Below are 12196 nucleotides of genomic sequence, written 5' to 3'. Positions count from 1 at the left end.
CAGAGATTGTGGATATTATCAGGTAAAGGATACGCATAACTCAGAGCCGGCAAAAGAGTTTTGCTGATCGTCAGCGTCAACCCCTCAAGTTTATAGTTGGGGACATGGTATATCTCAAGGTCTCGCCTATGAAGGGTGTAGTTCAATTCGAAGCGAAGGGAAAGCTTGCTGCGAGATTCAATGGACCTTTCGAGATTACCGAGTGCATGGGCGCTGTGGCTTACAGGCTTGCCTTACCTTTAGAGTTGTCCGGGATCCACAATGTGTTCCATGTGTCTATGTTGAGGAAGTGTGGGTTAGACATCATTCTAGTAATTGATTGGTAGCCCCTTGAGGTCCGTGAGAATGCTTCCTAAATCGAGCAGCCGATTTGTATTCTTGATTGGAAGGAGCAGGTTCTCAGGACCATGGTCATTCCGCTGGTGAAGGTGTAATGGAGTCATCATTCAGAAGCTGAGGTGTCTTGGGAACGTGAAGCCGAGATTATAGAGCATTATCCCCATTTGTTTGATGCTTGATTAACTATATGATTGTATGCATTGCCTTCTCTATTGATGATTACTATAGATGATGATGGTATTTCTACATTTTCATTTTATCTTGAATTTAGTAAATTTTGAGGATGAAATTTCCTTATTGGTGGGGAGAGCTGTAAGACCCTAACCCAAGTGTACAGGGAGTTCCTTAGGGTCATGCAGTCCTACCGGTCGAATTTCGATGACCCACGACCTACGGTTAGAGTTTACGGTCGTCCCGAAGTTTGATCACGTCGACCTGACTCAAATCAACCCAAAAATTATGTCATCTTATCTGTATCGGCGCTGCGGTTCCAACGCCGCATCCCGTGTGTGAATCCGACTTGTACATTATGAGTTATGGGCAATGTTCGATTTGGGCCTTTGATGAGTGATGGTGGACCCCACCCCACACATTTTCTTAGGTGCTTGTGTAAGGATGATGTCACCCTATAGTAGGTTTGTTAGAAAGCCTAATAGCCTACTACCTTAAGACCTACTAAAGCCTAGCACTTTGTTATTGTTACCACATGCCATCATGGTTTATCTAACCAAGGAGAGAGAGGCAATTATTGCCTCCCTACAACTCCCTCCCTCTCTCTCTCTCTTTCTTCTCATTCTCTCTACCTCTCCCTCTTCTCTCCTTTTGCTAGGACATCCCACCTCCCCCAAAAATTCCAACCCTCTTACCTCCCAACACCTCCTAATCCACCCATCATCAACCAATCTTAACTATTGAACCATGATCCTTGAAGCTTCTTGATGCTAGTGGTGTAACTTTGGAGTTGTTTTGATAGGTGGGTGTCTTGCATTATTTAAATTTGAGATTTCTTCTTCTTCCTCTTGATTCTTCATTCTCCTTCCATTGATGGAGCTTATAGGACCCATCAAGTGATGATGGTGGCCCCAAGACTCTATGAATATGGCTCGAAGCTTATCCTACATTGCGTGCATGTGCATGCAGGTGACCATTCTCCATGGATCCCTTCATGCTCCTTTCTTCCTTAGATCAGGGATCTTTGGGTCATCTAGACCCTTGATCCTTGGTAGAGATTGGATCTCCACCATAAATCTCAATAGATAGCCTTAATCATGTAGATTGTACATCTTATGGTAATGAAATGCTTATGTATGTGTATGATGAAGGGAAGGGCCTCATTAGGGTGCAGACCCTTCTCTTGTGGCCATTTTCTTCTCCTTTTCTTGTTAGAAGTTTCTAATTATGAGTGTGTGTCCCACCTTGTGGACCGACAAGATCCAAACCATCCATAGAGGAAGGATGTTTTTCACCGACCATCCCCAAAATCACCAAAATGGGGTGTATGCAAGGATGATTTGGATGATGGGATGGTTTGGATGTTTGTGGGGCCCACTTGGGGGGACCACACCATGATTTCCTACGGTTAAATCCCCATTTAAATCATGTTTGTAATTTATTTTTATCAGACATGTTGCTGTCCAGACTATCTGGACAGATTTTAGGCCATCTTGGGGCCAGAAGTTTGGTCATTTGGTGGGGATTTTGATACCATCCAATATGTGATTCTTAAAGGTGTATGTCCCACCTATAAAGCTACCAAATTTCAGCCCCAACTGACCCCATTTGAGCCTCCAAAAGTGTGGGACAACATAGGTGTTTAACCAGATTTTTGTTGTAATTTTCAGCAATATAGGCTGTTGTAACCCATAATTTAAAAATATTTTATCTAATGGTGAGCCACCTTTTGGGTTCCCACCTTGTTCTAGACTTGATAAGGGACCTTGGTCCCCAATTTCAGAATTTTTGGAGACCCTGGACGCACTCCATTGGGGAGCCCAAATTGTTACAGCAACATGAACATTGCTGGAAATTTTTCTACATTGCTGTATTTTTGTGTTTGTGGAGATAATTGGGTCCAGACCATTTGAGCTTTTGTGTATATTTGTAGAGCCCACCTTATGATGATCCAGAGGCCATAAGGGGCCATTTTTGTGGGGCCAAACAACTTGACCAGCCATCCATGATGGACGTCCAGCTGGTAGACGTCCACCATGGGCTGGTCGTCCTTGGCCAGGCCCACCATGATGTATGTCTTTAATCCACGTCGTCCCTGCATATTTGTTGAGCTTATATGGGTTGGGTCCACCCTAGGTGGATGTCCCATGTGGGGTCGACTTGTGACGTGGCACCCGACCTTGTTGCATGTGTATGGGGCCTAGACCGTCCACACCTTAGACCGACCAGGCTTGGGACGCCCTTGCCCTTTTGGGGCTACTGCTGGGCCTACCGTCCAGCAGCATGCCCACCTTTCTGAGTGCCAAATCCCTATCTCCAAATTGGTGGGGCCCCTATGATGTATTGATAGAGAATATGGGAGTAACTCCCATGTATTTTGACATGTTCCTGGGCCTCAATAGGCCCGGAAGATTTGGTGGACTAAAAGTCCAGCCATGGTCATTTAAATACACAATGTATGGCTGAATTTTTATTAGAATTTGGGGCCCACCACATTGATAAATTGGGTACTTGTTCCTCATTTATACCTTAGTATAATTATTTGGGCTTTATTAATGCATGTTTTGGGCCACCTTTAATAACCATTTGTGGGACCCAATGCATAATAGATTTTGGGGTTTCCTAGTGGGCCCAGGTCGGACTAGAATGTCTCACCATAGCCAACCAAATGATGGGCTGACCTTCCACCATTTGTTGGACTTATGGGCTGAGGAAAAGGTGGATTTGGGCCCTTGAATGCCCACTTAAATGGCTAGTTATTGGGCTGATGTAATGGGGCCCATTCCACCTAACAAAAAAAAAACTTGTTTTGGGCCATGTATTTGTATACATGGGCTGCCCACTAAGTTAATCTAAATGCTTAGACTCTATGGCCCTTAGGACTTGGGCTTTAGGCCTTGGTTCCCCTCCTTGTGTCATGATTGTTATAGGTAGTATTGGGCGTACTTCCTTATGCCTTTTGTGGGACCTATGAGCATATGGTTTGGATATGGGCCTTGAGCCTTATGTTTATGTGGTTTACGGATTAGATGCCTTGGGGTAATGGTGGTTGAAAGTCCTCATTTGAACCCCTCTAGGTCCATTAGTTGTTAAGTATAGTTGAATGCCCACCTTAGTCCCTTGCTAGGCCCGTTTCCATATTATCTAGGCCCTAGCTTTGTATGCTTAGTCTCGTGAACTACCCTAGGTAAATGGGCCCTCACTAGAGGTTGTATTTCTTATGAGGAATTGGTTAAGTACTTAGACCCTTCATGGTTAGGTAAAGAGTGCATCTTCTCATTCACCTCTTTGACACCCTTATTCATCTTTATGGCCACTCCCATATGCATCATAGGCATGCTTGGTTGAGGTACGATTGGCCATGGTTGTGACATTGTGTAGGACATGTTGGTATCTCCCCGAGGGATGGAGTTTACCTTCTTGAGCAGTGATGCTTAGGATTGATGCATGGTTGATTATGTGATTCATTCACCTGGCATTACATAACATGTGGAATTCGCCCTTACTTCATCAGGGCTGTAAACTCTATAGAGATATTATGGATGGTTGTGTGTAGACATCGGAAATGATTCTTGAACATTTGAGGTGCATAGGATATCCTTAGGTGAAAGCCCCTAAACTTCCACGGTACCGAGGGGACGCCTCAACACCAGACCGAGTGGAGAACATGAGCACACAAGTGCCTTTATACCTTGAGGTCGGGTCTCCCACTGCAACGTGGTCGGTTGGGATGGGGTGTGGCCTTACCCGCCTAGGAGAGAAGGCAACAGATAGGCTGAGTTTGATCAGCTCGTAAATGGGTCCGCTACCATCGAGCCTCGATGGTGATTGGCTGTCCACAGGTGGGTAGTGAGGTCTCCTACGCTTGTTTGATTGTGCGGGTCTTGCAGAGCGGCAGTCATCCAGCAGTGTACTTAACCCTGGTGGATTCCTTATGATGGAACTGTACTTGATATGTGGATTGGATATGAGGACCGGCATTACTTCGCATTGCATTTGCATCGACTGTATAAGTCTTATATTGCATCGCCTTGGTATGGCGCCCAATACTCATGTATTGTATTGCATAGCCTTGGTATGGCTTTCTGCATTCATAGTATAGCCTCGGTATGACTAGTGGCATTGGTATATTCTGATCCTATGTGTCGTTGTCCTTGTTCTTCCATAGACGATGCCGCCTAAGCGGGGCGCCCGTGGTCGTGGTGCTCATGGCCATGGCTCTCATTATGCTCCAGTGACCCGATTGACCCGAGCGCATCCAGCTCCCACTATTGAGGACCCAGCTCCTGAGATCTTGAATTCACCCCCTACATATTTTCTAAGGTGCTTGTGTAAGGATGATGTCACCCTATAGTAGGTTTGCTAGAAAGCCTACTACCCTACCAACATAAGACCTACTAAAGCCTAACACTTTGTTATTGTCACCATAGGCCATCATGGTTTCTCTAACCAAGGAGAGAGAGGCAATGATTGCCTCCCTACAACTCCCTCCCTCTCTCACTTTCTTCTTATTCTCTCTACCTCTCCCTCTCCTCTCCCTCTGCTAGCATGTCCCACCTCCCCCAAAAATTTTGGCCCTCTCACCTCCCAACACCTCCTAATCCACCCATCATCGACCAATCTTAACCATTGAACCATGATCCTTAAAGCTTCTTGATGCTAAAGGTGTAGCTTTGGAGTTGTTTTGATAGGTGGGTGTGTTGCATTGTTTAAATTTTATATTTCTTCTTCTTCCTCTTGATTCTTCATTCTCCTTCCATTAATGGAGCTTGTGGGACCCATCAAGTGATGATGGTGGCCCTAAGACTCCATGAATATGACTCGAAGCCTATCCTACATTGCATGCATGTGCATGCAAGGGACCATTCTCCATGGATCCCTTCATGCTCCTTTCTTCCTTAGATCAGGGATCTTTGGGTCATCTAGACCCTTGATTGTTGGTGGAGATTGGATCTCCACCATAGATCTCAATAAATAGCCTTGATCATGTAGATTGTACATCTTATGGTAATGAAATGTCTATGTATGTGTGTGATGAAGGGAAGGGCCTCATTAAGGTGGAGTTCCTTCTCTTATGGCCATTTTCTTCTCCTTTTCTTGTTAGAAGTTTCTGATCACGAGTGTGTGGCCCACCTTGTGGACTGACAAGATCCAAACCGTCCATAGAGGAAGGATGTGTGGCCCCTAAAATCACCAAAATGGGGTGCATGCAAGGATGATTTAGATGATGGGATGGTTTAGATATTGTGGGGCCCACTTGGGTGGACCACACCATGATGTTCTGGGGTTAAATCCCCATTTAAATAATGTTTGCAATTTATTTTTATCAGACATATATTGCTGTCCAGACTGTCTGGAAAGATTTTAGGCCATCTTGGGGCCGAATATTTGGTCATTTGATGGGGATAATGATACCATCCAATATGTGATTCTTGAAGCTGTATGTCCCACCTATAAGCCTACCAAATTTCAGCCCCAACTAACCCCATTTAAACCTCCAAAAGAGTGGGCCAACATGGGTGTTCAACCAGATTTCTACTGTAATTTCTAGCAATACAGGCTGTTGTAACCCATAATTTAAAAATATTTTCTCTGATGGTGGGCAACCTTTTTGGGTCCCACCTTATTCTAGACTTGATAAGGGACCTTGGCCCCCAATTTCAGAATTTTTGGAGACCCTAGACCCACTCCATTGGCGAGCCCAAATTGGTACAACAACATGAACATTGTTGAAATTTTTCTATATTGCTGTATTTTTGTGTTTGTAGAGATAATTGGGCCCAACCCATTTGGACTTTTGTGTATATCTGTGGGGCCCACCTTGTGATAATCCAGAGGCCACAAGGGGCCATTTTTGTGGGGCCAACCAACTGGACTAGCCATCTATGATGGACATCCAGCTAGTGGACGTCCACCATGGGCTGGCCGTCCTTCGCCAGGCCCACCATGATGTATGTCTTTCATCCACGTCGTCCCTTCATATTTGTGGGCCCATGTGGGTTAGGTCCACCCTAGGTGGACGTCCGATGTGGGGCCCACTTGGGACGTGGGAGCCCACCTTATTACATGTGTATGGGGCCCAGACCATCCACACCTTTGACCGCCCATGCCTGGGACGTTCCTACCCTTTTGGGGCTGCTGTTGGGCCTGCAGTCCAACAGCAAACCCACTTTTTTTAGTGCAAAATCCCTATCTCCAAATTGGTGGGGCCCCTATGATATATTGATGGACACTATGGGAGTAACTCCCAAGTATTTTGACATGTTGTTGGCCTCAATAGGCCCAGAAGATTTGGTGGACTAAAAGTCTAGCCATGGCCATTTAAATACACAACGTATGGCTAAATTTTTATTGGAATTAGGGGCCTACCACATTGATAAATTGGGTACTTGTTCCTCATCTATACCTTAGTATAATTATTTGGGCTTTATTAATACATGTTTTGGGCCACCTTTGATGACCATTTGTGGGACCCAATGCATGCCCGTTTTTAGGGTTTCCTAATGGGCTCAGGTCGGGCTAGAATGTCTCACCTTAGCCAGCCAAATGATGGATTGACCTTCCACCATTTGCTGGACTTATGGGCCGAGGAAAATGTGGATTTGGGCCCTTAAATGGCCACTTAAATGACTAGTTATTGAGCTGATGTAATGGGGGTCATTCCACCCAACAAAAAAAAACTTTTTTTAGGCCATGTATTTGTATACATGGGCTGCCCACTAAGTCCATCTAAATGCTTGGACTCTATGGCCCTTAAGACTTAGGCTTTGGGCCTTGGTTCCCCTCCTTGGGCTATGATTGTTAGAGGTAGTATTGGGTCGACTTCCTTATACCTTTTGCGGGACCTATATGCATATGGTTTGGATATGGGCCCTGGGCCTTATGTTTATGTGGTTTGCGGATTAGATGCCTTAGGGCAATGGTGGTTGAAAGTCCCCATTTAGACCCTTCTAGGTCCATTAGTTGCTAAGTGTGGTTGAATGCCCACCTTAGTCCCTTGCTAGTCCCGTTTCCATATTATCTAGGCCCTAGCTTTGTATGCTTAGTCTTGTGGGCTACCCCAGGTAAATGGGCCCCCACTAGAGGTTGTATTTCTTATGAGGAATTGGTTAAGTACCTAGACCCTTCATGGTTAGGTAGAGAGTACATCTTCTCATTCACCTCATTGGCACCCTTATTCATCTTCATGACCCACTCCCATACGCATCATATGCATGCTTGGTTGAGGTACGATTGGCCATAGTTATGGCATTGTGTAGGACATGTTGGTATCTCCTCGAAGGATGGAGTTTACCCTCTTGAGCACGGTAGATGCTTGGGATTGATGCATGGTTGATTGTGTGATTCATGCATTTGGCATTACATAGTATGTCGATATTCACCCTTGCTTCATGAGGGCTGTAGCCTCAACAGAGATATTGTGGATGGTTGTGTGTGGACATTGGAAATGATTCTTGTGCATTTGGGGTGCATAGGATATCCCTGGGTGAAAGCCCCTAAACTTCCACAGTACCGAGAGGACGCCTCAACGCGGGGACCGAGTGGAAAATATGAGCACACGAGTGCCTTTATACTTTGAGGTCGCATCTCCCACTGTAACATGGTCGGTTGGGATGGGGTGTGGCCTTACCTGCCTAAGAGAGAGGACAACAGCTAGGCTGAGTTTAACCTGCTCGTGATTGGGTCCACTACCGTCGAGCCTCGCTGGTGATTGGTTGTCCACAGGCGGGTAGTGTGGTCTCCTACGCTCATTTGACTGTGCGGGTCTTGCAGAGCAGCAGTCATCTAGTAGTATACTTGACCCGATGGATTGCTTATGATAGAACTATACTTGATATATGGATTGGATATGAGGACTGGCATTACTTCACATTGCATTTGCACCGGCTGTATAAGCCTTATATTGTATCGCCTTGGTATGGTGCCCGGTACTCATGTATTGCATTGCATAGCCTTGTTATGGCTTACTACTGCCTTCATAGCTTAGCCTCGGTATGGCTAGTGGCATTGATATCATTCATGTTTCCTTCTGCATTTTCCTCTATCTTCTTCTGAGCACCATTGCATACACCTTACACCGCCCTCTAAGCTTTCTATAAGCTTATGCACGATTGCTGCGTGCAAGAGATCATAGGTCGGTGCAATAGCAGAGGAGTTGTGGATTGGATTGGCGCGAGCTGAGGACCTATTGCAGACCTTTCCTTCCTTCTTTTTATATTATGTATTTCTTTTTGAGCCTTCTGCTTGTAAAGTTTAAATTCTTAGTGAATTTTGTAGTGTGTTCCTTGTTTATTTTCTGAGATTTACTTGCTATGATCTTGGGTATGCTCAATTGGATTAGAATTGTGATATGGAAATCCTCCTTATAGGATCCCAGGATCGGAACCTGAGCCAAGAACCGAGAATGGGGTACTACGGAGGCTATTACAGCCAGAACCGGCTATCGAGTTCCTTGTGGGTCCGGTCACTGAGTCTGGGGTGTGACACACCTCCCCTTTAAAAATGTTAGACTTGGCTGGACCCATACCATTGGCTTGGTGAGTTATTGATTGATGCCCCAACAATGCTCGCTCTCTCTCATTCGCTTCTCTCTTTCTCTTTGTTGCTAGATGGATGGACGGTCACAGACAAAGGTTCTTTTTATAGAGGATTCAGCTAATTGTTGACGTGAGAAGGGAATCTGGGTTTGTTGAAATAGCCGCTTACGCTCAACATGATTCTACACGCCAATTGATAGTAGTTATTTGATTTGAACAACGATCTAGATTAATAGCTCATCTCCTCTTAGTATCTTGAGGAGTGAAAAACATTCTGGTGGGCCATCAGATGTGTGGATTTGATCTAGAATTGGAGCTAAGACAGAGAGCAATGGTCCCTATTTGATCAGAGAAGATGATTAAAGCTTTAATAACATATTTGAGTTCATTGCATATTTCTTCGAACCAACTTCGATGGACGTCTTTGATTTATCATATAGATCTTGTGGACAGCAGAAATCAAACGTCCAGCAAGCTTTGATCGGTGGTTTTGCGAAAGAAGCTTCCGTATAACGCAGCTCGTTTTCAGGGAAGTCGGTAGAGGAAACGTGTTTTTTCTTGTTTTTATCACTCCTTCCCCTATTAAAAGGAGTCAGAATCCCCTCTAATGGGGTTTAGACGGATCAGATTTGCTAGCTAAGAAGATATAAGGAGTTTTGATGAGGGTATCTCTCTCAAGCACGAATTTCTTGTGCGCTGTTATAACTGCAGAAACTTATTGCTTTTGGTTTGTTTATGAGGGACAAGTGGGGTCCACTATGGTGAGTCATCGATAAATACACTCCCTTCATTGGTTTTGCGGGGTCATGTTAGGCCATGGGTCCAAATATGAAGCAGGTTGGAGTCTTATCTTAAGAGTTTTCCTATCGAGTGCCGAAACTAATTTATTCTCTATTAACAGTCCATATTCAATGATCGGGGCCAAATTTTGGGAAAAATGTGTAGTCAAGACAGGTAAATGGTTGGACAAAATTTGATGTTTGATCAATGGTAGAAAAGGCCTAGATCTAAAATTTTACCTTTTGTGTCAAAAGGAATGAATTGGCTTCCACGTTTAATGGTATACGATCATAGATCGGGGTTTAAATTTTGCATGATGTCCTTGTCATGTGAGGCCAAGGTGTGTCCAAGTTTGGGTTGCGATGGATGGCAGGAAGTAGTTAGATCTGAAGATTTAGGTTTATAAGGAGTTGGTAAGCTTGGAAAGGATAATTTCACGCCTAAGGAAAAGCCTACCAAAGTGGGGACTTCATATTTTACACTTGATCTATATTATGGGAAATCCAAGTCATTCATATGAAGGAAAATATCCTACTATGTCTACCCACGAGGTTTCTTCACTCGATGGACACCAAAATCAACAGTTACGGGCTAATTTGTCAATTGGGCCACTTTTACAATGATCTAAGGGCTGAAATTCGACGTGTATGGTTAATTTATGATACATAGGCATGGTATAAAATTTCACATCAAACAGATCGTGGGAACCATGTGATCTAGAATTCAAGGGTCTAGGTTAATGGCATTTTCATAATTATTGCTAATATGAGAGTTTTGGAAAATCTAGCAATTCTATATAGTTATAGGCACGTTTCTAATTAATTCTTACAAAAGGACTTATATCTAAATCATTATGAATAAAGAGTTATTCACTAAATTAGTTTGGGAATGTACATATATCAAACCACACAATGGATGGTCAGATGACATGTTTAAAATGGGAAAACTTGATGGTTAGTAATCTAGTCATGTATATAGGTGGGTGTATGGTTAGTTTTGTAAACAGATGATCATGAGTGGGTTTACTTGGACATATGATGATCTTGTCTTAAAATCAACGGTCGGATGGCTTGATGTATGGATGAAGATTATTCTCAACGGTCAGATTCATGTTGGAGAATAGATGTAAGGTCGAGATAGCTATATTGGTATCGTAGACATGTACATATTAAGTTAAATTTCATGGTAACATTCAAGAACTTTCGATGCTTAGTTATTCAAAAGTTCGGGGTGTTACACATTATATATTTTAACTCATTTAGACGAATGTCCCGTGACCAGAATTTTAGTAGACAATGGAGCCACAGTAAACTTATTGCCAAAGAGAATGATGGTTCAACTGGGAAGACTATAAGTGAACTGATCCCTTTTGAGGTAACAGTTAGCAATTTTGTCGGCCATGTTACTAATACACATGGTGTTGTGACGATCGATCTTACAGTAGACAGCAAATTTGTTCCGGTACTGTTCTTTGAGGTGGACACTTCATCGAGATATAATGCCCTATTAGGAAGAGATTAAAACTATTCTTTAACATCCATCCACTCTTCTCTTAACCAGTTTGTCATTTTTTGGAATCGAAATAAGGTTAATCTCGTATTGGATGATAATAAGCCAGTTTTAGCCTCATCAAATGCCAATGAGGCTTATTACTATGTCAAACAGACATGGCCCATCAGATTCATTAGAAAAAATAAATATGGATGACCGATTGGTATTTCTGTAAAGAAAAACCTGAGCAATATAATTCAGGCTATGATGGTCCAGGAAGACGAAACTCAGCTGAGGGGTTTAATCCTCAGTCGGCAAGATACGAGCTGCGTCATCGAAGAGTTTTCATGATTATGACAACTAAAGATGTGGTGTGCATGGATGAGTTCGCAACCAGGATAAAAAGGCTCGAAGAGAATCTGGAACAAAGTGATGGAGGAGTTTTTATAAACTTGGATGAATTGGACGAATAAGCCAGGGAAGATAGTTTTGATATGAAAGATTTACTAGAAGAGGTGGAAGTGCATCGACCACAGGTCCAAGACTCGCTGGATGAATTAAACTTAGGGACAAATTAGGATCCAAGGCCCACATTTATAAACAACTTGTTATGACCGCCCGAGTGGTATAAAATAATAAAGTTTCTACAAGAATTCGTAGATTGTATTACTTAGGACTATCACAACATGCCAAGGTTGGACAGGTCTTTGGTCGAGCACATGTTACCGACCAAAGAAGGATATCGGCTGCATAAGCAGCCCCCAAGGAGGATGACGGCCGAAGTCACTCTTAAAGTCAAAAAAGAAATCAAACGACTTTTAAAAGCCCGATTTATAGGACCGATCAAATACGCAGAATGGATGTCAAATGTGGTCCTA

This window comes from Magnolia sinica, chromosome 13 (assembly GCF_029962835.1).
Source record: "Magnolia sinica isolate HGM2019 chromosome 13, MsV1, whole genome shotgun sequence".
Classification (NCBI taxonomy): domain Eukaryota; kingdom Viridiplantae; phylum Streptophyta; class Magnoliopsida; order Magnoliales; family Magnoliaceae; genus Magnolia; species Magnolia sinica.
Note: the sequence above shows the minus strand (reverse complement) of the source record.